Source organism: Diabrotica virgifera, chromosome 3 (assembly GCF_917563875.1).
Source record: "Diabrotica virgifera virgifera chromosome 3, PGI_DIABVI_V3a".
NCBI lineage: Eukaryota > Metazoa > Arthropoda > Insecta > Coleoptera > Chrysomelidae > Diabrotica > Diabrotica virgifera.
Window position 1 is genome coordinate 183,327,548 of NC_065445.1, and position 27,040 is coordinate 183,354,587.

The window sequence follows — 27,040 nt, forward strand, 5'->3', positions numbered from 1 at the left end:
ATTTAAGCGGCCTCAGGAATATTTTAAAAGTATAAACAATTTTTTGGCTTTTAAACAAATAGAACATCTCGGGATATATTAAATAAAATTAAATCATAAAAACGGAATTGGAAAAAAAGCGGCAGGACGCTTCTTTTAAAAGAAAAAACGTTTAATTGTGATGAGTGATTCCTGAGATACAACCGGTCAAAGTTGACCGGCATTTACAGCAAAAATATAAAGAATAGAATCATAATTTTCAAACCATCACCTTTTTATTTTTATCTTCTTTCTTCACACCAATTTTCATATTTTTAAAATATTCATGACATATATTATTATAATAAAAACTATCGATATTACGAGTGAAAATTGCCAAAATTAGCAAAATTCCAATCAAAAATTAGGTTGGAGAAAATGTTATCTCCAAGTTCAAAGTCGGTATACGTTAAAAAATGCATATTCTCGGCTTCCCAGGGAGCAACTTTCTTCATTCTTTTTTTGTTCTCAAGTAACTCGAGTAGAGCCATCTAACTAACGCATTATTAAATGTCAAAGTTGCTTTTGTTTTGTTATAAAAAAATTAATTCATTTATTATAACAACATTTTTAATTTGTTTAAATAAAAATTGTTTAAATAATTATACAGCTTTCAACTGAGAATATTTGTGTTTTTAACGTTAAAGGTACACTAGTAAAAAGTTTATCTAAAAAAAGTCTACAACTGGAAAAATATGTAGTTTTCTTTTTTATAAATAAATTAACCTATTATAACAAAACAAAAGCAAGTTTGAGAAAATGCATTTTTTTAACGTATACCGATTTTGAACGTTGAGATTACATTTTCTCCAACCTGATTTTTGATTGGAATTTTGCTATTTTTGGCACTTTTCACTCGTAATATCGATAGTTTTTATTGTGGTTATTATAGCGACCGTAAATTTTTAATTAACAATTCAATTGTTGCTAAACTATTCATTAAATTTTCATAGGCTTCTGGAATTATAATCTATACGAAAAGAGCTTTGATGTTACCAAGTTATTTAATTATTGATAAACAATTACATATCTAAAATTTTAGTTCAAAATTAAAGATTTTGTTGGAAAAACCCGCATTTTCCGGGGAAAATTTTCGTCGAAGTAAATCGTGAAAAACATGTCTCTATGCAGAGTTTAATAACGGTGAATTTTTATTTAGTGGTTTTTGGTCTAAAGTTAAAATATTTGGAGTTATAGAGCAAAAATTGAAAAAAACACGATTTTCGGGCGCCATTTTGTTTATAAAAAAAGTAGCACACCATCTGCGGACTTTGCATATCTATATTATTAATATATACAATCATAGGATTCGATGCCAGCAATAAAATTGTTGGTAAATAACTTTTCCTTGTATTTTGCTAATTAGCCCAGAGTATTTTAGTTTTATCTTATTTTTCTTTATATTACCGATTTGGAAATGTATGAAAGCATAATAATAATTATTCTGGCAGAAGATTACAATAATTGCCTTTAAACAGAAATGTTCAAAGAAGAAAAGTTATAAATATCGATACATTCTCGTCGTATCAGTATTGTAGAAGAATTTTTTAAACATAATATGTCCACCCCAACAGCTGTATCCATGCATATCAGCTGTAGCATAAAAAAATTATCAATACTTTTCAAACGGGGTATATTTAAATAGATTTGTCCCCTATTTATTCTTAATTATTTCAGAGTCAGATCTCAGTTGAGAGTCTCGGTTGTAATTATATATTACTCCCTTACTTCTTCTTCTTCTCACTTCAAATAATGAATTTTGCTTGTTCGTCGCCACGTCTTCAATCAACGCGGTCGGTCGATACTTCTGCTATCACTTGATGATTTGTCCGTTGATATTTTAATGACTGCTGTGTCCGCCATTCTACTGATGTGATTGTTCCATTTTTTTTCACTTTTCCATTTACTGTCTACTAGTTTATACCCTGTACTGTACATTACGTTTTGGTCTGATCTCATCACTTCTTATTCGAATTTCTGTATTTTCCAGCATTCTCTGTATTCTGCATGTGTTGGGTTTTGATTCTGATGCGGACGTCATTATTGGTCTTACACTGGCCTTATAGATTTTTAATTTCATCTCACAGTTAATGTGTCGATTAAGCCATACAGTGTTATTTTTTTCAGGTGGGTAGCTTCTTAAGACCGTCTGGAAAGGTGTCCCAGGTGTGTCGAATTCAGTCCGTCATATCTGCATCTTGACGGGCCGCCTACCGATTAAACCCAGCCCTTTTCCTCCAGCCGACTAGTCTGGAACCTCTCTTAGCCAGCATATCTGACCCGTCGACCTTACTCGTAGCTCCCCTCTGGCACTCCCAGCATGTATTCCATGGATTAGTTGGCCGCCCGGCCGCCCCCACGTGCGCGGCTAGGGCAGCTAGGGTGCCCCCCAACCCAGGATGGAACCAACCAAAGAATGTTAGCTGGCAGTTACGAGCAACTCCAGTCATTAATTATTTCATCTATGCACGCTTTCTCATCCACCCATTCATATTTCCTTTCATTCGACTCCAATTATTCCTTACTTTCATCTACACACCCTTACTCATCCACCCATTCATTCTGATATTAAGATGGGGTAGTCTGTGTAGGTCGGATGTAAAAGGTCCTTCCCCACTGACTGCCCCACAACGATACAGACAAATATAACATCAAAAAGAAGAAGAAAAAGGTAAAGAGCAGAGAGTATGAGGGAAGGGAAAATAAAAGCGAGAGAAACTCAGAAGAAAAAGAAAAGATAAAGAACATAAACAGGAAAAAACGGAAAGTGAAAATAAATGTTTAAAGAACGGTAAGAGTTAAAAAATAAAATTAAATAGATTAATAAATAAAATCCGATAAAATAATAAGTAAAAAGGTACAATCAGGTAAAAAGTAAAATGGATAAAATAAAATAAAATAGGCAGTCAGCGTGGTTAGGGTGTATAGGTTCCTCCCCCCGCTGGCTACCATCCAGAGCACAAACGATTTTTTTGTTAATAAATAAATAAATAATATGGGTTATCCCGCCTATAGTCGTCTCTCTTTTTCTTCTTTATGTTTCATGGTTTCTGTGACAAAAGCAATGACCAAGTCGAAGTCTCTCTTGCTCCTGATAACTCTATCCATGAGCTCTTGTGGCTCACCTAGAGGAGACGCCAGACCCAGCTGCAGCTCAGTTCGCCCCGCATGATATGCAGAGCACACATAGATCGTCCGCTGTTTTCCTTATATCCGCTGTTACGGTAGGTATCGTTACTGAATGATCCATTCCCCGTCAAGAACTGTGTGAAGTAGTAGTTGACGCGCCGATGTCGGCACTCGCACCACCTCACTATATCCGGAATCAGATATCTCGTCCAGGCAGCCTTTCCGACTTCGGTTGCCCATTCTCTCTGCCACATCTCCAAGCTCCTCTTTCTTTCTTGTGTTCCTGAATCAATTGCCCCGTTGCCCCTCTGATACATTCGCACCCTTTCTCTGGCCAGGACGTGCACCGGTAGAGACCCAGCCACCACCTGTAGGGCAATGGTTGAAACGGTTCTGTACGCGCTGCACACCCTGATCAGAGGTTTCCGCTGTATTCTAAGAAGCATGTCTCTGCATTTGGCCATCTCTAGAACCTCGTGCCACACTGGGGCCCCGTATAGTAAGATGGACATGATTGATTGCAACATTACAATTCGTTTTTGTGATCCAAGACCCCCTATATTTGGCAATAATTTGCCTTCCTTTCTTTCGCCTTCCGACATGCCTCTTGTATGTGTGGTCCGAATTTCATTTTGTCATTAGAAGTTATTCCTAAGTATTTAACTGTTTTCTGGGGTCTTATTACGAAGTCTTTGTAGTCAAATAATATGTTTTCTCTGTATCTCGGTCCCCTCAAGATTATCGCTTCCGTTTTCTCTACTGCTAGTTTTAAATCATTTTCCTCTGTCCATTCCGCGGTTCTCTTTATTGCTCGGTTTACTTTTTCTATTATAACCCAATCGTTTTTGACTAGTAAAGCCAGGTGTCGTCCGCGTATGCAATCGCCCTTACTCCTCACTCCTTGTTTACTTCTAGTACCCCATTATATAATATATTCCATAGCGAGGGTTCCAGGACTGATCCCTGGGGTACTCCCGCGGTCATTTTCATCTTCTTTTTCTTGGATATGCATACGGTTTCACATTATAATATTCTGTCTATAATGAGGCCCCAGCTTGCTGAGTTGAAAGCGTTTTTAATGTCCAACAGAACAAGGACCACCCACATTTTTTTTGCTTACTCTAGTCATGTCCCTTATACAGGCCGCAGCATAACCCACCTTGCTGGTTTGATAGTACTCTCTCATGTTCCAAAACGCCTTCCAGCCTTTTCTTGATAAGTGTCTCATAGAACTTGCCAAGGCAGTCTAGGAGGCATATTGGCCGATAAGAGGATGTTGAATCGGGGGGTTTCCCGGGTTTTAGGAGCAGAACTGGGTTCGCTTCCTTTAAGTCTCTAAGAAACTCTTGTTTCTTCAGTAGGGCGTTGCATATTATTCTTATCATACCTGGTTTCTCCATGAGTAGATTCAATAACAGCGCTTGGTGAAACCTCATGTTTTATTCTCTTGCCAATATCTATAGGTTCCGTAAGTTTTCCATCTGTCCTGACTTCCACCTTATTGTTTTGATAGACGTTTTCAATTGTTTTTATAATACCCACAGAGATCTCTTTATTAAAAAGAGATATATTACATATTTTCCGTCATTTTCCGTATATTGTATTCTAATCCTTTCGCTGTAATGTTTTGTGATAAATATTACATCCATACACGACCCTCCCGTACAGAAACCTTTTTGATCATCTTCTAAGTTTATTAAATATCATTAGATTACAAGTGATTTTAACTTAACATATGTGTTTTGTTTTATTTTTTAATTCGGTTTGTGTACATTTTTAACAATAAACTATAAAAGGTAACTAGTAACTAAAAATATACTTTATTAATTTGCAGAAACAAGGTTTATAAGAAATTGTAGTAAATTAGAAAACATGTAACTACTTGCAGACTTAAGAAAATTCTCGCCCAGCTCTCTTTGTCTTATTATGCCCAAAACATCAAATTAGGAATGTTGAATAAAAAAATGGCGGTGTAGAAATAGTCGATAAAAGGAAAATATACTATTAAGTTGTAGTTGTAGCAACAAACAACACAACGACAGCAGTAAATGATAACGAGTGGGAGCGTTTCCTAGTAAAAGTTATTTTGATTTCGCCACACACGAAGAGCCATTGTATCGGATAATGCTCTCCTCACGAACCAACGACGACTCTCTAACTCGGTTTCTTTATTTTATGTTTGAAAACGACTTATTTTGTTGAAGCTGTATGTGTGTGCCACTACCGATAATTCAATGCTTTGCTTACTACATTCATTAAATGTCTAACAAAATGCGGGTCATTTTCTACAAATAAACATTGTAAATAAATAATTATTTTTAATTACAACAAATGATCAAATAACTCTGACTCTTTCGAAAAAAAATTGTTATCTAATTGATGGATTCGACCGTTACTTGATGTAAGTTCATTTTATCTAACAATACAACACTGAAAACGTTTGTTTTCTATACTTCCACAAAATTTATTACAACTATGTGACTACAGTTGTTTCGGCAGAGTGCCTTTCTCAAGTGATATAGTTTACTATGTGTAAGTGATATAGTTTACTATGTGTTTGCCTTTTTAAAGTCTTTAACTGAAGAGATTGAGGAGTGGTGAGCTGTTTGTCTCGAGTTGGTCATTCAGAATTATGTCTGTATTTTTTAATTTATTAATTTCCATAGATTCTAATAAAGATAGATTAAGGCCTTTATTTTGAATATGCAGAATGTTAAACGGTTCATTAAAAGAATAATTATGATCTAGAAGGTGAAGTGCGTATGTAGAAGTGTCTGTTTTTCTATTGTTGAAAGCCCTTTTGTGTTCTGCTATCTATTTGTTAAAGGTTCTGCCAGTTTGACCGATGTAAGTTTTCGGACAGTCACCACAAGTTAGTTTGTAAACACCACTCTGTAGTTGTTTTCTCTTTCGGCTCTTATTGTTCTTAATATATTTGCTTAAGTTGTTGTTAGTTCTGAAAGCTAGTGTTATTCCTTTCTTTTTTATGTATCTGGCTATTTTTGTTGTTATCTTGCCAGTGTATGTGATAGAGCAGAAGGTATTGGATTCTTTCTGTGGTGGTGGATAGACTAATTTCAGGGCTTTCTTATGGAGTTTTTGGTTTAAAATTTTGTTAATTGTTTGTTCGTTATAGCCATTGTTTACTGCTATTTGTTTAATGATGTTCAGTTCTATCTCGAAGTTATTTTTTGACATGGGAATTTCAGTCAGTCTATGTATCATGCTATGGTAGGCTGCTAATTTGTGTTGTGTAGGATGGGATGCAGAATTGTGTATAGTTGTGTCAGTATGGGTAGGTTTATGATATACGGAGAACTCGTGTTTGTTGTGTAGTCTGGTAATTTTTACATCTAGAAAGTTTATGGACTAATTCTGTTCGGTTTCTATTGTAAACTCAATATTACTATGAAGTGAATTATTGTATGATAGAAATTGGTCAAGTTGCCTGTTAGTTCCTGTAAAGCATAATAGTATGTCATCCACGTATCTCCACCAATATAAGAAATGTTTAAATACGGGATGTTTAGAAATTGTTGTTTCAAGCTGGTTCATAAATGTATCTGATAGCAATGGGCTTAGAGGATTACCCATAATAAGTCCTGCACTGTTGTTTGTGTATATTTGATTATTGAATTCAAAATAGTCTCGATTTATGCAAATTTCAAGAAGGTGTAAAATTTCAGATGCATTGATCGGATTTGTACTATTATGGTCTAAAAGTTTTTTAACTGAAAAAAGTTTCTGTAGGAGGAACACTAGGAAAAAGATGTTTTACGTCAAATGAGATCAGTCTGGAGTTGATGGGCAATTGAAAATGTTAAAAAATAAGAAAATCTACGGTTTCGTTTTGATTAAAATCGGTCTTCCTCCATCCCCCGATAGTACTATTTCTAGGTCTACCTGTTGTTAAGGAGGCTCTAAGGAAGACAGATTTTTACCATTCCGACCGTAGATTGTCGATATAAATTAAAATAATTTATATCGCAGTATGGATAGAACGCCCTCTAACGGGGTTCTGAAAATGTTGTATTTTATTAACTAGTTCTAGTGTATTTTTTACGGTGAATTTAGGTGAAAATTCCACACCTGTAATTTTGAACCAATCAAAATACGTTATTTTGACAGATCACCATGGCAACGGAGGTATTTTATCGGAAATTTTTTGCTCGTGGGGTACCCAACAGCGAATTATAGTGGAAATTTTTTGACGTTTACAATAACAGAACATTTTTGACAGACTGGTTTTTATTTGTTTACATAATTTAGTTTTGATTCATTTTCTATCACTTGTAGTTACTCAAAACTTATGTAAAATTGAAGAATATACTATTTTCTATCTTGAAATGGTATTCCCATGCAACTACAATGAGTAGAAATTACGAATTTGAAAGCCTAAATAATTGCTGACAAAGCTATGGCTCGCTATTAATTTGTTCATGCAGCTTTGGATTTTCAAATGCAAATTTGGTGTGGAATTTTCTTACCGAATACCACGCGAAGTCAAATTAATATCCGGAAATTTTTTTTTGATCATGAATATTTTTAGAAAATTTCCCTTGTCTGCGACTCGGAAAATTTTCAAAATATTCATGATCTCAAAAAAATTTCCGGAAATAATTTGACCTCTAGTGGTATTACTAGTGAAAATTTAGTGTAATCTGTAATAATATCTGACAGTTTTTTTGAAAGTTTATATGATGTGGCTGTATAAAAAGGAACTACAGGCCTTATTGGGTGGTCAGGTTTGTGTAGTTTAATAAAAGAGTATAATTTAGGAGGTTGTGGGTTCATAATATTAAGGTATTTCTGTTCTGTTGGACTTAATGTGGATTTTGAATTTTCAATAGCTAGTTCAATTTGTTTTCGGTATATTTCTGTGGGGTCTTTGTTAAGTGTTATACTATTTTGGTTATTTAAAAATTCTATTGTTTTATTATTATAGTCTCTTTTATCTATAGCAATAGTAGTGTTACCTTTGTCTGCTTTTGTAAATATTATGTCATGTTACAAAATACAGATATATAGTCCGTCCGCTATAACTTTTCCCATGCGGTACGATTCATTTTCAATCAAATTATGTCAAAACAGAAAGTGAAACGTACACCGATGTGTGTAGTATACAGTGCTAGTCAAAAGTCCGTACCCCCCCTCGTATCTTTTGAACGATTATACCTATAATAGTGAATTTTGGAGAAAGGAAATAAACAGACGTAAGCTTCTTAACTGATCATGACAGGTGACGTAATAGTGACAGATGACGTTACAGAGACACTGTGACCGATGATTTTAAATGGGACCTTATGGCAAGTGATACCTCGTTTGAAAGGTATTCAAAATATCTATTCAGTCATACTAACTTTGTTTGAATTTAAGCTAATTTTGATGAATAAATGAAATAAATATAAAATTGTAGTTTCGCATCTAATTAACAAAAATTCAAAATTCCGCATATAATTACTTGTCAAAAAGCTTGACGTTAACGTAAAAACTACTAGAGAATTGAAAAACGTCAACCTTTTTGACAAAAAAACCATAGGCGGACATTTGAATTTTTATTAATTAAATGCAAAACTAAAATATTATATTCATTTAATTTATTCACCAAAATCAAAATCAACTAAATCCCAAAAAAAATAGTATGATTAAATAGGAATTTTGAATACCTTTCAAACGAGGTACCACTTGCCATAAGGTCCCATTTAAAATTATCGGTCACAGTGGCTCTGTAACGTCATCTGTCACTATTACGTCACCTATCATGACTAGTTAAGAAGCACACGTCCGTTTATTTCCTCCCTCCAAATTTCCCTATTGTAGGTATAACCGTTCGAAAGACACGAGGGTGGTACGGCCTTTTGACTAGCACTGTATAGTATACAGTATACAAAATGTATATACACATCGACGTTCGTTTCAATTTATGTTTTGACTTAATTTGATTGAAAATGAATCGTACCCCATGGGAAAAGTTATAGCAGACGGATTATGATTCTGAATGACCAACTCGAGACAAACAGCTCCCCACTCATCAACCTCTTCAGTTAAAGACTTTAAAAAGGCAAAACCATAGTAAACTATATCACTTGAGAAAGGCACTCTGCCGAAACAGCTGTAGTCACATAGTTGTAATAAATTTTGTGGAAGTATAGAAAACGAATGTTTTCAGTGTTTTATTGTTAAACTGTTATCTGCACAACCTCGTGGAACCGTGGAACCTCGTTAACTAGGATTAATCGGGACCGCGGCTGACCCGGGTTATCGAAAATCCGGGTTAGCCGGAGAAAATGGTAAAAATTAATAAAATACGGTATACTTACAGATAAACTCCGTTAAAATTGAAATAACATGAAATATATATATGCACAGTACACATCTAAATTACGTATCAATTACGCCTTTGTCATTTCTACCTATAATGCTTCTAGTTTCTTTTCCATTTTCACTACAACATTTTTACGTTTTGTTGCCATTAAGTAGACAAAAAACACGCAACAAAAAATCTGAATAGATTTACGAACGATTACAGAACGGAAGCGAACAATATGACTGTTACTACATACAATACGGTCTCAATCGCAACGATGTTATGTTATTTAATAACAGTGAAATCTAAGACAATTGTTTAAAAAATAATTTTTTAATAGTCTTTTAGTCTTTTTAAACAATGCTAAGACAGTTTGAAGTAAATAAAGGATACTACAGGTGCTTGTTTTTTCCGATAACACGCTAATGAACGTCGTGTGCCATGAGTCATTTTTACTACCGTATATGTAGTTCAAATTACACATCCATCCATCCAATGGCACTACAGCCCAAATCGAGCCTTGGCCTCCTTCAATAAGCTTCTCTAATCATTTCGATTTACCGCTGTTCTTTTCCATGAACGCGTTCCCAGGAAGTTCCTGGCATCCTCATCGACTTCGTCTTCCCATCTCTTTTTAGGTCTTCCAACAGGTCTTCTTCCCTGCATTCTTGCATTCAGCAATTTTCTGGGGATTCTATTCTCATGCATGCGGACCACGTGCCCTGCCCACCGTAATCTCTGCAGTTTAGAGCGTGTTGTGCTAGAGTTGGTTCGCTGTATTGCTCGTATATTTCTCTATTATACCTAATTCGCCAGTTGTTATTTTCACTTATTGGGCCCAGTATCCTACGCAATACTTTTCTTTCAAACACATCTAATGCATTGACAGATTTCTGTGTCGCCACCCATGTTTCGCAGCCATAACTTACTATGGGCCTGATTATTGTTTTATATACCCGGAGTTTTGTTTTCCGGTGTACGTCTCGCGATTTGAATATGTGGCCCATCGCGAAATAGGCTTTATTTACCAGCACAAGCCTTTTATTTATTTCCGGTTCTTCTTCATTGCTTGCAACCAGATCCATTCCTAGGTACGTGAATCTATTCACATGTTCTATATCGTCAATAAAGTGATGTTGTGCCGGTCTATTTGATCTGGTTTGTATGAGTAGTTTTGTTTTATTTGTATTTATTGCTAGCCCTACTGCTTCTGCCCTCTGTTTCAACTCAACGTAGGTTTCTTCCGCTGCATTCATTGTTCTGCTCATTATGTTTATATAATCCGCGTATGCTGCTAATTGGGTAGATTTGTTTGTAAGTATGTTATTTCCGCTTACCGTCAACCGTCTAATTACATATTCAAGAACAAGATTAAAAAGCGTTGGAGCCAGTCCGTCGCCTTGTTTCAGTCCTTGCGTTATCGTAAACGCATCAGTGATCTGTCCTTGAATACATACTTGTGCTTCTGTTTCTGTCATTGTCATTTGCACTAGTCGTATTAATTTTGATGGTATGCCAAATTCTTCCAATATATTAGGTAGAATTGTTCTATCTATTGAATTATAGGCTTGTTTAAAATCTACAAAGAGATTGTAATCGTCCATGTCATATTCTCATGCTTTGGCTAGTATTTGTTTAACTGTAAATAGTTGGTCAATGGTAGATCTATTTTGCCTAAACCCTGCTTGATATTCGCCGATGATTTTTTCCGTGAGAGGTTGAAGTCTTCGATTAAGGATGTTTGTGAATATTTTGTATCCCGAAGAAAGTAAAGAGATGCCTCTATAATTCTGACACAACAGTTTGTCTCCTTTTTTATGGATAGGGCAGATTATACTTTTCTTCCATTGTTGGGAGATTTCTTAGTCTATCCATATCTCTCCTATTAGCTGATACATCTGTTGTGTCAAATTCCTTCCTCCTTGTTTGAGTAGTTCTGCCGGTATTGTATCTATTCCCGGTGCTTTATGGCTTTTTTGTATGTGGATTGCCGTTTAGACCTCCTCTAGCGTTGGGGGTCTAGTTAATTCATTTTCTTCTCCATCTTCCCCCAGCTCTTGTTGTTGTAACTCCTGCCGTGCCTGCTGCTGCCTCTGTAATGGTGGTTGTGCCCCTTTGTTTAATACTTCCTTAAAATATGTCATCCAGATTATCTTAATTTTGTCCATATCGCTAATGAGTTCAAATTACACAAATACCCATTATCTCTCAAATATAATATTACATACATTTTTATTGATAAAATGTTTGTCTGATACAGTATGTTGCAGTTAATCGTCAATGGACTGGCTTATCAGCAGATTAACTGAAACATGCCGTGCAAGATCGAGAACGATATCGGCAAATTGTCATGGAAGCTTCTTCTTCTTCTTTAAGTACCGTACCCAAATTTAGGCGTGGGTAGCTTCCATAACAATTTGCCGATATCGTTCTCGATCTTGTGCGGCATGTAACAATTGATCTGCTAATTAGCCAGTCTATTGACGAAGGTTTCGGAGCCATGAATATTTCTTTCGACCAATTCCTCTTTTTCCGTCGATCTTTCCATTGAGTATTAACTGCAGCATACTGTATCTGCTACCTCTCATTATATGCCCCAGATATTCAAGTTTTCTCTTTTTTATCATCTTCATTAAGTCACTTTCGCCTTGGCCTACTCTGTTTAAGACTTCTCTGTTTGAAATGCGTTGAACCCAAGATATTCTGAGCATTCTACGATACGACCACATCTCAAAGGCTTCTAATTTGTTCATCATGTTAACCTTCATGATCCAGGTTTCACATCCATATAGTAATACAGGATACACATAACATTTTAGGAACTTGATTCTTAGTTATAAGTTAAGCTGAGAGTTGCTCAGAATAGATCTAAGTTTCATAAATGCTCCTCTTGCAATTTCTATACGAGTTTTAATTTCTTCGTCCGGATTTAGTGTCTCGTTTATCCAAAATTCTAGGTATTAAAAATGGTTAACTTTTGTTATTGATTCATCACTGACAATTAGTTGCATAGGGCCGACGTCTTGTTTACTAACCACAAGTAACTTTGTCTTTGTTGTATTTATGTTAAGTCCGTTATTGGAGCATTCTCTAGTAACTCGATCTATAAGGAGTTGAAGATCTTCGATATTTTCAGCCATGATCGCGGTGTCGTCTGCATATCTGATGTTGTTAATAGTTTCTCCCCCGATTCGAACTCCACATTGTCCTTCCAAGGCTTCATTAAAAATTATTTCTGAGTATACATTAAACAAAGTTGGGGATAACACACAACCCTGTCTGACACCTATTTGAATGCAAATTTTGTCCGTTTCTTTGCCGTCTACCAGAATAGAAGCTTCTTGATTCCAATATAGATGTTGTAAAAGTCTCAGATCTTTATCATCGATTCTAATCATTTCTAGATATTCAAACAACCTATCATGTCGAACTCTATCAAACGCCTTCTCAAAATCTATAAAGCAGACGTAAATTGGTTTCTGTACTTCCCATGATCGTTGAAGTAATGTTAACATTGAGAACAAAGCTTCCCTTGTTCCCAGTCCTTCTCTGAAACCGATTTGTTTGTTTCCCATTGTCTCTTCACATTTCTGCTTGATTCTATTAAGATTATCTTAAGAAGTAGCTTGAGAGAGTGGCTCATGAGACTAATTAGTCTAAAGTCGTTACATGATGATGTATTAGGTTTTTTTGGGAGTGGAATAAATGTAGACTCTAACCATATCTGTGGCATCATTCCAGTCTCGTATATATGGTTATAAATGTTTGTTAGTTGTGACACATTGTCGTCATCCAGAAGTTTGAGCCAGTGTGATGGTATTTGGTCAGGGCCTGGAGATTTCCCATTTTTGCTCTGTTTGATGGCTTTCTCTACTTCCGCTTTTAAAATACTAGGACCAGTATTCGTATACTTTGTGGTGTTAAGTGGTGGCCTCTTATCCAGGAAGAGCTCTTTTATATAGTTAGTCCATTCTTCCTTTTTTTAATCCAAGTCGAGAATTATTTTACCTTTGGAGTTTCTCATAAAGTGAGGAGTTCTTTTTCTCTGAGTGTAGGTAATTTCTTTAAGCTTTTTATGTATATTAAACTCGTCATGTTTTCTTTGTAGTTCTTCCATTTCACGACATCTTTGTTCCATCCAGTCCTCTTTTGCTCGCTTAACCTCGTATCTAATTTGTCGATATATCTCTCTATACCGAATCTTGTCTTTGTTTTTCCAATTTCTTCTTTGTTGAATCAGGTCTAGTATTTTATCGGTCATCCAATCCTTTTTCTTTATTGGGCCTTTTTCTGGTTTCAAAACTTGGTTTGCTGTGGTGACCATGGCGGAATTCATGATATCTAGATTTTGACCGATATTTTCTTGTTCAGATCTTTCTAACTGTTTTTTAATCTCACGATTTATCTTATTTCCGAACTCGTCTGCTATTACGGCATTTCTTAGGAGTCGAGTATTACGTTTCTCCTGCGTTGTGGGGGCTTTTATTCTTTTTAGTTTTAGTTTGCATCCAGCACAGAGCAAAATATGGTTAGTTGCTGCGTCTGCACTTGGATATGTTTTTGCAGATGTAATACTGTTTCTAAACCTTCTATTAATGATAATGTAGTCAATTTGATTTCTGACTATCTTTCCCTCTTGATCAGCTGGAGATTTCCAGGTATATAGTCATCTTTTAGGTTGCTGAGACAAAGTATTTGCTATAATACATTTCTCTTCTTGGCAGAACTGTATTAGTCTTTGCCCTTTTGCGTTCCTTTCTCCAAGTCCATACTTTCCGGTTATATCTTGTGTGATTTCAGCACCAACTTTTGAGTTGAAGTCTCCCATAATAATTGACAAGAATCTACAGGTCGAGCAAGTCTCGTAAATTTCACGATTGCGAGCCACGCTTCACGCAACCGTGTTTGCGTACTTGTGTTTCGAGTTGCGTGGTCGTGCGGAGTTATATTTACCAATTCGCGCAATCGTACTTGAGACGCTGTGTGAGGTGTTTGAAAATTTGTGTAACTTGATTCTGTGGTTAAACTTTTGTTTTATTTTTTTTTCGCAGAAAATTTTTAGATGAAGTAATTGTATGATGAAGATAACACACAAAATACAAGAGGGCAGCATACTTTGCAAAACAACTGTTACAATTTGAAATCAACAAGTTGTTGTCTTGCAGGTAAAAAAAGTGACTTTTTAAAAAAATTATATCTTGGAAACTAAAAATTTTTTTTATTTATAATTGAAACATGTAAAAGTATAGTACTCTCAAAAAAATTTCAGCCAAAAATATTCATTTTTGTAGAGTTGACTGCAATTTTTCGACAACAGCCCTTTTTTGCAGTGAGCAGCATAACAAGTCCAGTCTCATCTGAAATCAAAGTTTCTTGTAGTTTATACCTCTGGCTAGTGAATGAACAAAGGATTTTTTATTAGATGAGGTCATTTTTGTTTTATAAAAAAAAACTACTTTAAAAATGAGAAAAATTGGGGTCAAAAATGTGTTTAAACTTATGTAAAATCTTCAAATTTCATTTTTTTTAATTCCTTCGTTCATATTCTAGCCAGAGGTATAAACTACAAGAAACTTTTTGATTTCAGATGAGACTGGACTTAGTTATGCTGCCAACGCAAAAAAAACTTAAACTCTACAAAAATGAATATTTTTGGCTGAAACTTTTTTTGATACTACCTTAAGTACTATACTTTTACATGTTCCAATTATAAATAAAAATAAATTTTAGTTTTCGAGATATATTTTTTTTAAAAAGTCACTTTTTTTACCCACAAGACCTATGTAACCCCTTAAAAAAATGTTTTGAAGAATATGTTTGATGGCCAAGATGCATACATATATTTAGAAGGAAAGTTCCTGATTTTCGTAGTATAATACATAATACCAAAGAGGAAGTAGCCCTAAGCGCCAGACTCCACTTGCGATTTGTAGTTGTGAAGATTGAACACATTCTTTCAAATAGAAGTCAATCCATGATTATTTAGTCACAAATGGATTGACTTGTATTTGAAACAATGTGTTCAATCTTCCTGATTACAAATCGCAAGTGGAGTGCGGCGGTAATAACACCAAAATATTCCATATAGGTCCATAGAAGGTACACAGACATTGAAAAATTCCTAGAATATCCCCGAAAACATGTTCCCTGAACATCCCAGGAAAATCCTGTGTCAGCATTTTAAACATTACCTGAATGTCTTATTGGAACATTCCATAAATGTCCACGAATGTTCTCTGGACATTCAAAATATATTTTGTAGACATTCCCTGGATATACCAGAAATACAGTGATGAGCGCTCTAATAACCGGCAAAATAGCACAAAAGATGTATTAAGTAGTGAGATAAAAAGACATGAAACTAGTCGAGCTGGGAAATTTAGCGATATTAACTTATACATTTAGATTTTATTGATTGTGTACCACCTTCAGACGTATCAGACGAGTTTGGAAACTACCACTGTCACAGTGACAGTTTTAGTTGACATACTCCTCTGATATGTGTAAAGGTGGGATAAATATAACGTAAATTTAAAGGTTAATTTCCCTAAATTTCCCAGCTCGACTAGTTTCATTTCTTTTTATCTCACAACTAAATATGTTGCCCATATTTTGCCGGTTATTAGGGCACTCATCACTGTACATCCTTGCTGATGTGACAATACCTCCTATCTGTTTTTTCATGAGTTTTGTATGAGAGATGGAAAAACATGTTTTAAGGTCACCTCCTGTGTTCATATGTAAGTTTTGACTTGTTTTGTAGTTCATAGATAGTTTAATTTACTACAAAACAAATATCATATGAAAACAGGAGGTGACCCTAAGACAAGTTTTTAGTCTCTCTTACAAAACTCATGAAAAAAAACAGATAGGATGTATTATTACATCACTGACGATATGTGGCCATACCAAATAATACATCCTTGATAAATATAAACATTTTTATTGAACAAAATCTTTTCATACATTTTTTAATGCAATTTACTGATATTCCTAAATATTTCAAAAAAATGTGTCACATTTGCTTTGTAAACCTTTCTTTTGCCTTTCATAGCCACATATTCCGTTTCCTTCCTGGTTTTTTGTAGACCACTTCTCTCAGCTGATTCTAAAAAAAAATAAAATAAATGGTAATTTTTCTATCCTTTACAATTAACAATCAGAAGAAATATTATTTACAGATAATGATATGCATAATAATAATAGGTTTGTTTTAGCATCAGTTTCAAACAGTTTGAAATCATCAGCGAATAGTGGACCAGCGCGAGTAGAGGGGATCGCACTGGTGACTGTATTATGTTCTTTTACCGACCAACTGTTTGCTGACGGTTTTTGACTAGTTTGACTGTTTGCTAGAATAAACCTAATAATAATGAATATTTTGTATTTTGACAATGACATCTGATGTGGAAGTCAAAACATTAATAAAATTATTTTTTCAAGATAACTTTCACATGCGCGTCTTAAAATTGTACTTTTAATACTTATATCATAAATAACTATTAAAACTATCTTAAGAGGAAACAGTATCGATCAACAGGTAGCGAAAAGGTGTTCCAAGATTGCGGCTGTAATTTTGAATATTTTTTCGAGATATTTGGCACACATATTCTTAATATAATAAAGAATGGTGGTACAGAGCCCAATTTGAAAAATATATTAATATGTGGAAATTACTTTGTAATTAAATACAATATAAAAAACGAGCTTGTACCGCCATTAAGAAGAACAAAAAAATACACTTTCTGCAAATACAACTTTTTTATCCGATTTTGTGTTATTTTGGAACTACTAAAATTTTTTATTTCATTAGTAGTTCCAAAATTACACAAAATCTAGGCATCGGATAAAAAAGTTTATTTGAAGAAAGTGTATTTTTTTGTTCTTCTTAATGGCGGTACAGGCTCGTTTTTTAAATATTGTATAATTACAGAGTAATTTCCACATATTAATATATTTTTCAAATTGGGCTCTGTACCGCCATTCTTTATTATTTTACGAATACGTGTGCCAAATACCTCGAAAAAATATTCAAAATTACAGTGGCAATCTTGTCTTGTACTGTATTAACTTAAAACATTGTAATTTGCTAAACCAGTATATTTTACTCTACTACTACTCTACTAGCTACCTCATTTTCCACTGTTTCTAAAGACTTGTTTACATGGGTAGAGTTTTGAGGAGAGTAGAGTAGCGGTAGTACTCTACCAAAAATGGCTTGATACCATTCACATGAGGAGAGTACAAGTATAGTACTGATGCTAGTATAGTGAAACCGATTTTTGTATTTTTAAACACTCTTGATTATAAGTGCACCTTAAATTCTTAATTTTTTGCTTAAGCTCGTTTACTCCAAAGCCTCCTTTGCCATTCTTTCGACGATTTCATCCTCCGCAGCTTGCTGCAAACTTTTATTTCTGTAGTATACACTACCTAAATTCCATAAACACTGGTATTCGCCGTATTATAGCTCTACAAGTTTTAAAGTTTCATCTTCGGTGAACTTCATTTTCACTATTTACACAAAACACAATTCCAGCCAGAATGACAGCGCCTCCATGTTCTCTCCTACCTACTCTATTCTGCCATAATTGAGCGTGTTCCATGGGTAGAGTGTGCAGCCGAGTAGACATTTTGGCAGTAGTGGTGGTCATAGAGTAGTTACTTTGCCATAGGTTGCTAGTCACTCTACTTTAACTCCAACTATACACTCTACAAGCTATTCTACTGTGCTGAGCATTTTTACAGGTAGAGTTACTCTACTCTATCAAGTACTTGCATCATTACTCTACCCGTGTAAACAAGTCTTAAATCTACTGAATGAAAATCTACTTAATCTTAATCTACTCTTAATGAAAAATGTCTAAAATCATTTACCCACCTAGTATTATTGTAGAATTTAAGACAGTCCAGTGCCTTATAAATAATTTCAATATGAATATTTTTTCCTTTAATTCTCCTTTGATACCACTCCATTTTAGATTTTGGGGAACTTATTTCATTGTGTTTATAGCCCATATTTATTGAAGAAACCCAATCTGGAGATTGTTATTATCGATTAAGTCGGCTGGTTTTCCTATTTTCCTATAAGATTAAAATGTTAACATCTTCAAAAATCGTTACTGTTGTAATTGTAACTTACCAGATATAAAATGATTACAGCAGACAGGACAGGAAAATTTTCATTTCGCTAGTAAAACCTGTACATTGTATTGCATTTAACCATTGTTGTCTCTCAGATACCTTATTTAGTTCAGTTTAAAAGTGAACTTTATCACAATTACTTTGCATTTCACACTTCAAAACACAACACCAATGAAGCATATTATCTTTCTAAATTAATACTTCCAGAGAAAATGTTAAATTAATCTTTGTACAACACAAAATTACAAAGAAATACAACTAAAATTATCTAAAACCCATGAAGAACAGATAGAATAAGATTTATCTTTTACACCCAGTAGCCATATTGAGAATAGTATATTAATAAGAAACAGAAACGATTACATTTAAATTTGGTAAATATAACTCCGCACGACCACGCAACTCGAAACACAAGTACGCAAACACGGTTGCGTGAAGCGTGGCTCGCAATCGTGAAATTTACGAGACTTGCTCGACCTGTAGATTCTTGTTAATAATTGTAGCTTCGTTTTTTTGTGCTCCGGAGAATTTGTTTAATTTGGCTGTAGAATTGCTCAATTTCTTCATCTGGTTTGTCAGCTGTTGGTGCATAGACTTGTATTATATTAATATTCAGTAGTTTATTTTGCAGCTGAATCATCATGATACGATCATTGAAAGGGACGAAATTTCGGATACAGTTACGAATTTCTTCTTTGAAAATGATTTCGACTCCGTTACGTTTGGGTCCTTCTGCCTTTCCCGAGTGGTATACAATGTATCCATTACTCTCAAATATGTTTGACCCTAGCCATTTCGTCTTGCATATACCTAGGATAGGAATGTCTAGTCTGGCCATTTCTAGCTGAATATTTTGTAATTTCGTATCTTCAAACATAGTTGTTACGTTCCACGGAGCTATCTTGTGGATTTCCACGACACGGGGTTTTCGTGTGTTAACGACCTGAGAGTCCCCGTGGTCTGGTTTTGATATTCCTCCCCTGCCGGATCTTGGATTCCGAAGTCCATGATCATTAAATGTATGTATAGTTTCCTTATCTGTCATGGGAAGCTGTACTAGAGATATCCACAAGGATCTTTAATGTAGTGGTTTCTCCTGGCCTTCTACATCCTGATGCCGTTGACCATTTCCTGGTTCCTCCGCCTTTGAGACCGACTTCTTGGTCTCAGGACAACAGAGTGCCCTACCACTCACCAACTCATCCGCCCGAAGCCGTTGGTCAGTAAGTGGTGCTTATACCGGCAATCATTCGGTGAGAAGTATTGATAAAAGTGATAGAAGTGGAAAATAGTGACCCTCACTTGGCCAATTCTTACTTTTTCCGACCCCGAATGGCTATTAGGTTTCCGAGGGCAGACGGGTCACTAATTTCTACTTCTATCACTTCATGGAAGCTACCCTCGCCTAAAATTTGGGCACGGTACGCAAAGAAGAAGGTAAACGCGAATAGGAAAGATGTTCTTGATATTATCCTAACTAGTTCGTTTATCGCGAACAAAATATACAATCGACATATCCCGAAGGATCCCTCAATGTCGGACCATCAACAGATAAGGTTCGACTTGGACGCATATAAGGAGGGCCCTAAGGAATATAGAGTCCCAAAACAGACCGATTGGGACACTTATAAAGATTGTATTTGCATTACCTAAGATGGAAATTAATGAATACGTATTAGTAGTAAATCAGTACTTCATTTTATATTTAAGATGTTCTATTATATCATTCTTTATTTCCCATATTTACATGTCCTCGATAATTTGCTTACTACATTATAGTCGTGATTTATTGAATTATATCTTTATAATCTTGCGTAATGTACCCACCAGGGCCGTGCTTGTGAAATAAATATCCGATAGTTCCATTTAAACACCAAAACATATTTGTACATTTCACGTAAAATATACGTTGTGCTGGTAAGAAGGCTAGAGCGCAACCATTAGTTAATACAATTTTACCGAAAGAAACAGTTTTAAGAGCGCGTGGGCGTCGATGGGAAAATACACGTTTCGTGGAAAATATTGAATAGGTACAAGAATGGGGCTGAGGAAATTCTAACCCTTTCGTTGAACAGGCAAGCCGCCAAATGGTTAAAATCAACGGGACATACCATCAATTACAAACATGGTTGTACCGGCCTAATTTTCCAGAGTGCCAGAGAACTAACCACAACAAGCGGATCTCAAAAATTAAGTAAAATATCTAAGTCCTAGGATTTGCAAAAAAGTGCTCAAGATGAATCCAATAAGACAGGCAAGCAAAGCCTGACTCCAAGGGATCAGGTTGAGGCAAAACACTCTGAGAATATTGGGACCGTGCAAGCTCGGCAAAACGACACCTATTTCTACGCTCTGCAACTTTATTCGCACTTTTAATTATATTGGCCAATTATATTAGTCCTGGTTACTGGATAATTGTCAAGGCCATATTCCAAAAAAATAATAAGAAAAAATAAGATTCAGGTTATGTTATAAAAACGTAAACCATTGTACAGTCGGAAAAATGAAGGCATACCCATGAACGAACACATAAAACACCATGTATTTTCCTGTCACCGTGTTAGAAAGAAAATTGCCCAGCCCAAGTACATGTAATAATAATATGTATGTAGTAAATAAAATTAGTCATTAAAATGAAGTACTGCAAGTAAAATACGAATAATTAAATTTACCTTTATATAATAATTGCATATTATCATATCAATATTGTGGAGCAACATATAATTTTTCTTCTTCAATGACAGTAGATATTATACGTACGTCAATTTGGCAATTTCAATTGACAATATGAATTATTTAAGAAAGTTGCAATATTTCTCCGCTATTCGCGCACGATAGTTTCTCAATTCCCTTCCAAGTACTTGCACACCGCGAATAGCTAAATTAAACAATCCACAAACCAGCAAACAAAAATAATCCAAAGGCTGAAGTGTCTACAGATAAACCTTCAACATTCAAAAGCAGCTGCCACTGTGTTTAGAAGAAGGGTTACGGAAGACAGCTGAGCCATAGGTCTCCTAGAGTACCCTTGGGTTAATGGAGGACAAATACAAGCACTTAGCATAAAATCGTGTAGGTTACTGTATAGTACCAATATTGACAATCTAAGAGCAGCGCTACTTGCTCTCACATAAAATTTTTACATATTTATTTCTGTTCCAGAATTCATCACAGCAGATTTGGTAACCGAAATATTGGAAAGGCCAACAGAATTAGGCAAGGGACAAATGTCTACTAATGCTTCGGCCTATTTTCTGGGTGACTCTGAAAACCATTTACCTCCAGGGGAAGTATAGAGACTCGTGGGGATATTGCAAGAGAAGGAACAGACAATTAATTTTTAGCTATGAGGGAAATGCTCACCACACAATATGGGGTAGCACAGGAATCAATAAGAGATAAGAGTACTTCCTAGACTCTATATCTGCTATCAATTTAGATATTGCAAATAGAGTGAAAAATGCACCTTCATAAACGCAATTAGAAACCAGGTTCTTGATAGAACCATAACTAGTTTGTTTATCGCGAACAAAATATACAATCAGCATATCTCAAATGTTCCCTCAATGTCGGACCATTAACAAATCAGGTTCGACTTGGGCGCATATAAGGAGGGACTTGAGGAATATCGAGTCCCAAATCAGACCGATTGGGACACTTATAAAGAGTATATTAGTATTACCTAAGATGGAAAATAATGAAGACAAATCAGTAGTAAATCAGTACTTAAATTTATATTAAAGATATTCTATTATATCTTTCTTTATTTCCCATATTTACATGTCCTCGATAATTTTCTTACTACATTTTAGCTGTGATTTATTGAATCTTTATAGGTTTGTGTAATGTATCCGCCACGGCCGTGCTTGTGAAATAAATATCCGAAAATTCCATTTAAACACCAAAACATATTTGTATATTTTACGTAAAATATAAGTTGTGTTGGTAAGAAGGCTAGAGCGCAACCATTAATAAATGCAATTTTACCGAAAGAAACAGTTTTAAGAGCACGTGGGTATCGATTAGGGATGGGAAAAACCTACCGGTTTAAACCTAAAACCGGTTTTTTTACTTCGCAATAACCGGTTTTACCGGTTGTTTTTTTGTCCCGGTTATAACCGGTTTTTTCTTTTTAAAGCAAAAACCGGTTATTAGGTTTTTACGCTGATTAGGATTAGGTTAGGTATTATTTTGGATCCAAATCATAATTATTATTCTCAAGTAATTATTCCAAACAAAACCATAATTCAAATTTTATTTTATTTTATAAAATACAGAAGCAAACTGAAAGTGCAGTCTCACATCAGCCAGAAACAGTTATTAAGTTATATTATAATATTTCCTTGAAAAGGTATTTGTAATCATAATATTTACATAAGAATTGATCTGGTTGAATTAGAAGCAAACGTCATCTATTTTTCACACTTAACTCTTGACATTGAAAGTGGTTGAATGACTATTTCTGATTACCAAAAATAATGCTCTGACTATGAATATCGAATTACTGATTACGAATACGAATCTCCAAGAATTTCGCTACGTTTTCAAAATGATACACTCATACAGGACGTATTAAATGAGTTAAAATGTACCTATCCTACAAATATAGTAACGTGTTAAAAGTAATACATGTTCTTTCGATAGTACTAATTTTGATCATATTGATATCGAGTCGAATAGATTATCGCAAACTAAAGTGTATTGTAATGTAACTTTGTAACCTATTGGATTAAAAAAACCGAAAACCGGTTTTTCCAAAAACCGGTTTTTTGGCCGGTTATAATTGCCAGGTTAAACCGTAAGCAAAAAAACCGGTATAACCGAAAACCGGTGTTTTGTTAAAAACCGCCATCCCTAGTGTCGATTAGAAAATTCTCGTTTCGTGGAAAATATTGAATAGCTATACGAATGGAGCTGGGGAAATTATAACCCTTTCGATGAACAGACAAGCCGCCAAATGGTTAAAATCAACGGGACATACCATCAATTACAAACATGGTTGTAGCGGCCTAATTTTCAAGAGTGCCAGAAAACTAACCAAAACCAGCTGGTCTCAAAAATTAAGTAAAATGTCTAAGTCCTAGGATTTGCAAAAAAGTGCTCAAGATAAATCCAATAGGTCAGGCGAGCAAAGCCTGACTCCAAAGAATCAGGTTGAGGCAAAACAATTTGAGAAACCAGATAAAAATGCTATAGGGAAATTAAGAAATCCACAAACCACCTAACAAAAATAATCCAAAGGCTGAAGTGTCTACAGATAAACCTTCAACATTCAAAAGCAGCTACCACTGTGTTTAGAAGAAGGGTTACGGAAGACAACTGGGCCATAGGTCTCCTATACGACCCTTGAGTTAATGGAGGACAAATACAAGAACTTAGCATAATATCATGTAGGTTACTGTATAGTACCAATATTGACAATCTAAGAGCAGCGCTACTTGCTCTCACATAAAATTTTTACATATTTATTTCTGTTCCAGAATTCATCACAGCAGATTTGGTAACCGAAATATTGGAAAGGCCAACAGAATTAGGCAAGGGACAAATGTCAACTAATACTTTAGCCTATTTTCTGGGTGACTCCGAAAACCATTTACCTCCAGGGGAAGTATAGAGACTCGTGGGGATATTGCAAGAGAAGGAACTGACAATTAATTCTTAGCTATGAGGGAAATGCTCACTACACAATATGGGGTAGCACAGGAATCAATAAGAGGGAAGAGTACTTCCTAGACTCTATATCTGCTATCAACTTAGATATTGCAAATAGAGTTAAAAATGCACCTTCATAAACGCAATTAGAAACCAGGTTCTTGATATAACCCTAACCAGTTCGTTTATCGCGAACAAAATATACAATCAGCATATATCTCAAAGGTTCCCTCAATGTCGGACCATTAACAGATCAGGTTCGACTTGGGCGCATATAAGTAGGGATGGCGGTTTTTGACAAAATACCGGTTTTCGGTTATACCGGTTTTATTTGCTTACGGTTTAACCTGGCGGTTATAACCGGCCAAAAAAAAACCGGTTTTTGCAAAAACCGGTTTTCGGTTTTTTTAATCCAATAGGTTAAAAAGTTACATTTACAATACACTTTAGTTTGCGATACTCATTAGACTAATGACTGACATTAGACATTAGAGCATTATTTTTGGTAATCAGAAAAAGTCATTCACCCACTTTCAATGTCAAGAGTTAAGTGTGAAAAATAGATGATGTTTGCTTCTAATTCAACCAGTAATTATGATTACAAATACCTTTTCAAGGAAATATTATAATACATAAAACTTAATAATTATTGTGTCTGGCGGATGTGATATTGCACTTTCAGTTTGCTTCTGTATTTTATAAAATAAAATAAAATTTGAATTATAGTTTTGTTTGGAATAATTACTTGAGAATAATAATTATGATTGGGATCCGAAATAATACCTAACCTAATCCTAATCACCGTAAAAACCTAATAACCGGTTTTTACTTTAAAAAGAAAAAACCGGTTACAACCGGGACAAAAAAACAACCGGTAAAACCGGTTATTGCGAAGTAGAAAACCGGTTTTAGGTTTAAACCGGTAGGTTTTTTCCATCCCTACATAAAAGGAGGGACTTGAGGAATATCGAGTCCCAAATCAGACCGATTGGGACACTTATATAGAGTATATTAGTATTACCTAAGATGGAAAATAATGAAGACAAATCAGTAGTAAGTCAGTACTTCAATTTATATTCAAGGTATGTATTCTATTATATCATTTTTATTTCCCATATTTACATGTCCTCGATAATTTGCTTACTACATTTTAGCTGTGATTTATTGAATCTATATAGGTTTGCGTAATGTATCCGCCACGGCCGTGCTTGTGAAATAAATATCCGATAATTCCATTTAAACACCAAAACATATTTGTATATTTCACGTAAAATATAAGTTGTGTTGGTAATAAGGCTAGAGCGCAACCATTATTCAATGAAATTTTACCGAAAGCAACAGTTTTAAGTGCACGTGGGTATCGATTAGGGATGGGAAAAACCTACCGGATTAAACCTAAAACCGGTTTTTTTACTTCGCAATAACCGGTTTTACCGGTTGTTTTTTCGTCCCGGTTATAACCGACTTTTTCTTTTTAAAGTAAAAACCGGTTATTAGATTTATACGGTGATTAGGATTAGGTTAGGTATTATTTTGGATCCAAATCATAATTATTATTTTCAAGTAATTATTCCAAACAAAACCATAATTCAAATTTTATTTTATTTTATAAAATACAGAAGCAAACTGAAAGTGCAATCTCACATCAGCCAGAAACAATTATTAAGTTTTATTATAATATTTCCTTGAAAAGGTATCTGTAATCATAATATTTACATAAGAATTGATCTGGTTGAATTAGAAGCAAACGTCATCTATTTTTCACACTTAACTCTTGACATTGAAAGTGGTTGAATGACTATTTCTGATTACCAAAAATAATGCTCTGACTATGAATATCGAATTACGGATTACGAATACGAATCTCCAAGAATTTCGCTACGTTTTCAAAAAGATACACTCATACAGGAAGTATTAAATGAGTTAAAATGTACCTATTCTAAAAATATACAAACGTGTTAAAAGTAATACATGTTCTTTCGATAGTACTAATTTTGATCATATTGATATCGAGTCGAATGGAGTATCGCAAACTAAAGTGTGTTGTAATGTAACTTTGTAACTTATTGGATTAAAAAACCGAAAACCGGTTTTACCAAAAACCGGTTTTTTGGCCGGTTATAACCGCCAGGTTAAACCGTAAGCAAAAAACCGGTATATCCGAAAACCGGTATTTTGTCAAAAACCGCCATCCCTAGTATCGATTAGAAAATTTTCGTTTCGTGGAAAATATTGAATAGGTATACGAATGGAGCTAGGGAAATTCTAACTCTTTCGATGAACAGACAAGCCGCCAAATGGTTAAAATCAACGGGACATACCATCAATTACAAACATGGTTGTACCGGCCTAATTTTCAAGAGTGCCAGAAAACTAACCACAACAAGCTGGTCTCAAAAATTAAGTAAAATATCTAAGTCCTAGGATTTGCAAAAAAGTGCTCAAGATAAATCTAATAGGTCAGGCGAGCAAAGCCTGACTCCAAGGGATCAGGTTGAGGAAAAACAATTTGAGAAACCAGATAAAAATGCTGTAGGGAAATTAAGAAATCCACAAACCACCTAACAAAAATAATCCAAAGGCTGAAGTGTCTACAGATAAACCTTCAACATTCAAAAGCAGCTACCACTGTGTTTAGAAGAAGGGTTACGGGAGACATCTGAGCCATAGGTCTCCTATACGATCCTTGAGTTAATGGAGGACAAATACAAGAACTTAGCATAATATCATGTAGGTTACTGTATAGTACCAATATTGACAATCTATGAGCAGCGCTACTTGCTCTGACAT

At 34.9% G+C, this 27,040-nt stretch overlaps 1 long non-coding RNA gene across 2 annotated transcripts; it reads right to left on the reverse strand.

Annotated features, from left to right (window-relative positions):
• Positions 1-16,381: 16,381 nt before the first annotated feature.
• LOC126881448 (uncharacterized) lies at positions 16,382-19,073 on the reverse strand. 2 transcript variants are annotated; one of them, XR_007696853.1, is made up of 3 exons: positions 18,597-19,073; positions 18,336-18,530; positions 16,382-16,562 (listed from the first exon to the last, which is right to left on the reverse strand). It is a non-coding gene; the product is annotated as an uncharacterized LOC126881448 (long non-coding RNA). The 2 variants fall into 2 exon arrangements; XR_007696854.1 differs by having other exon boundaries at positions 18,336-18,538.
• Positions 19,074-27,040: the final 7,967 nt, after the last annotated feature.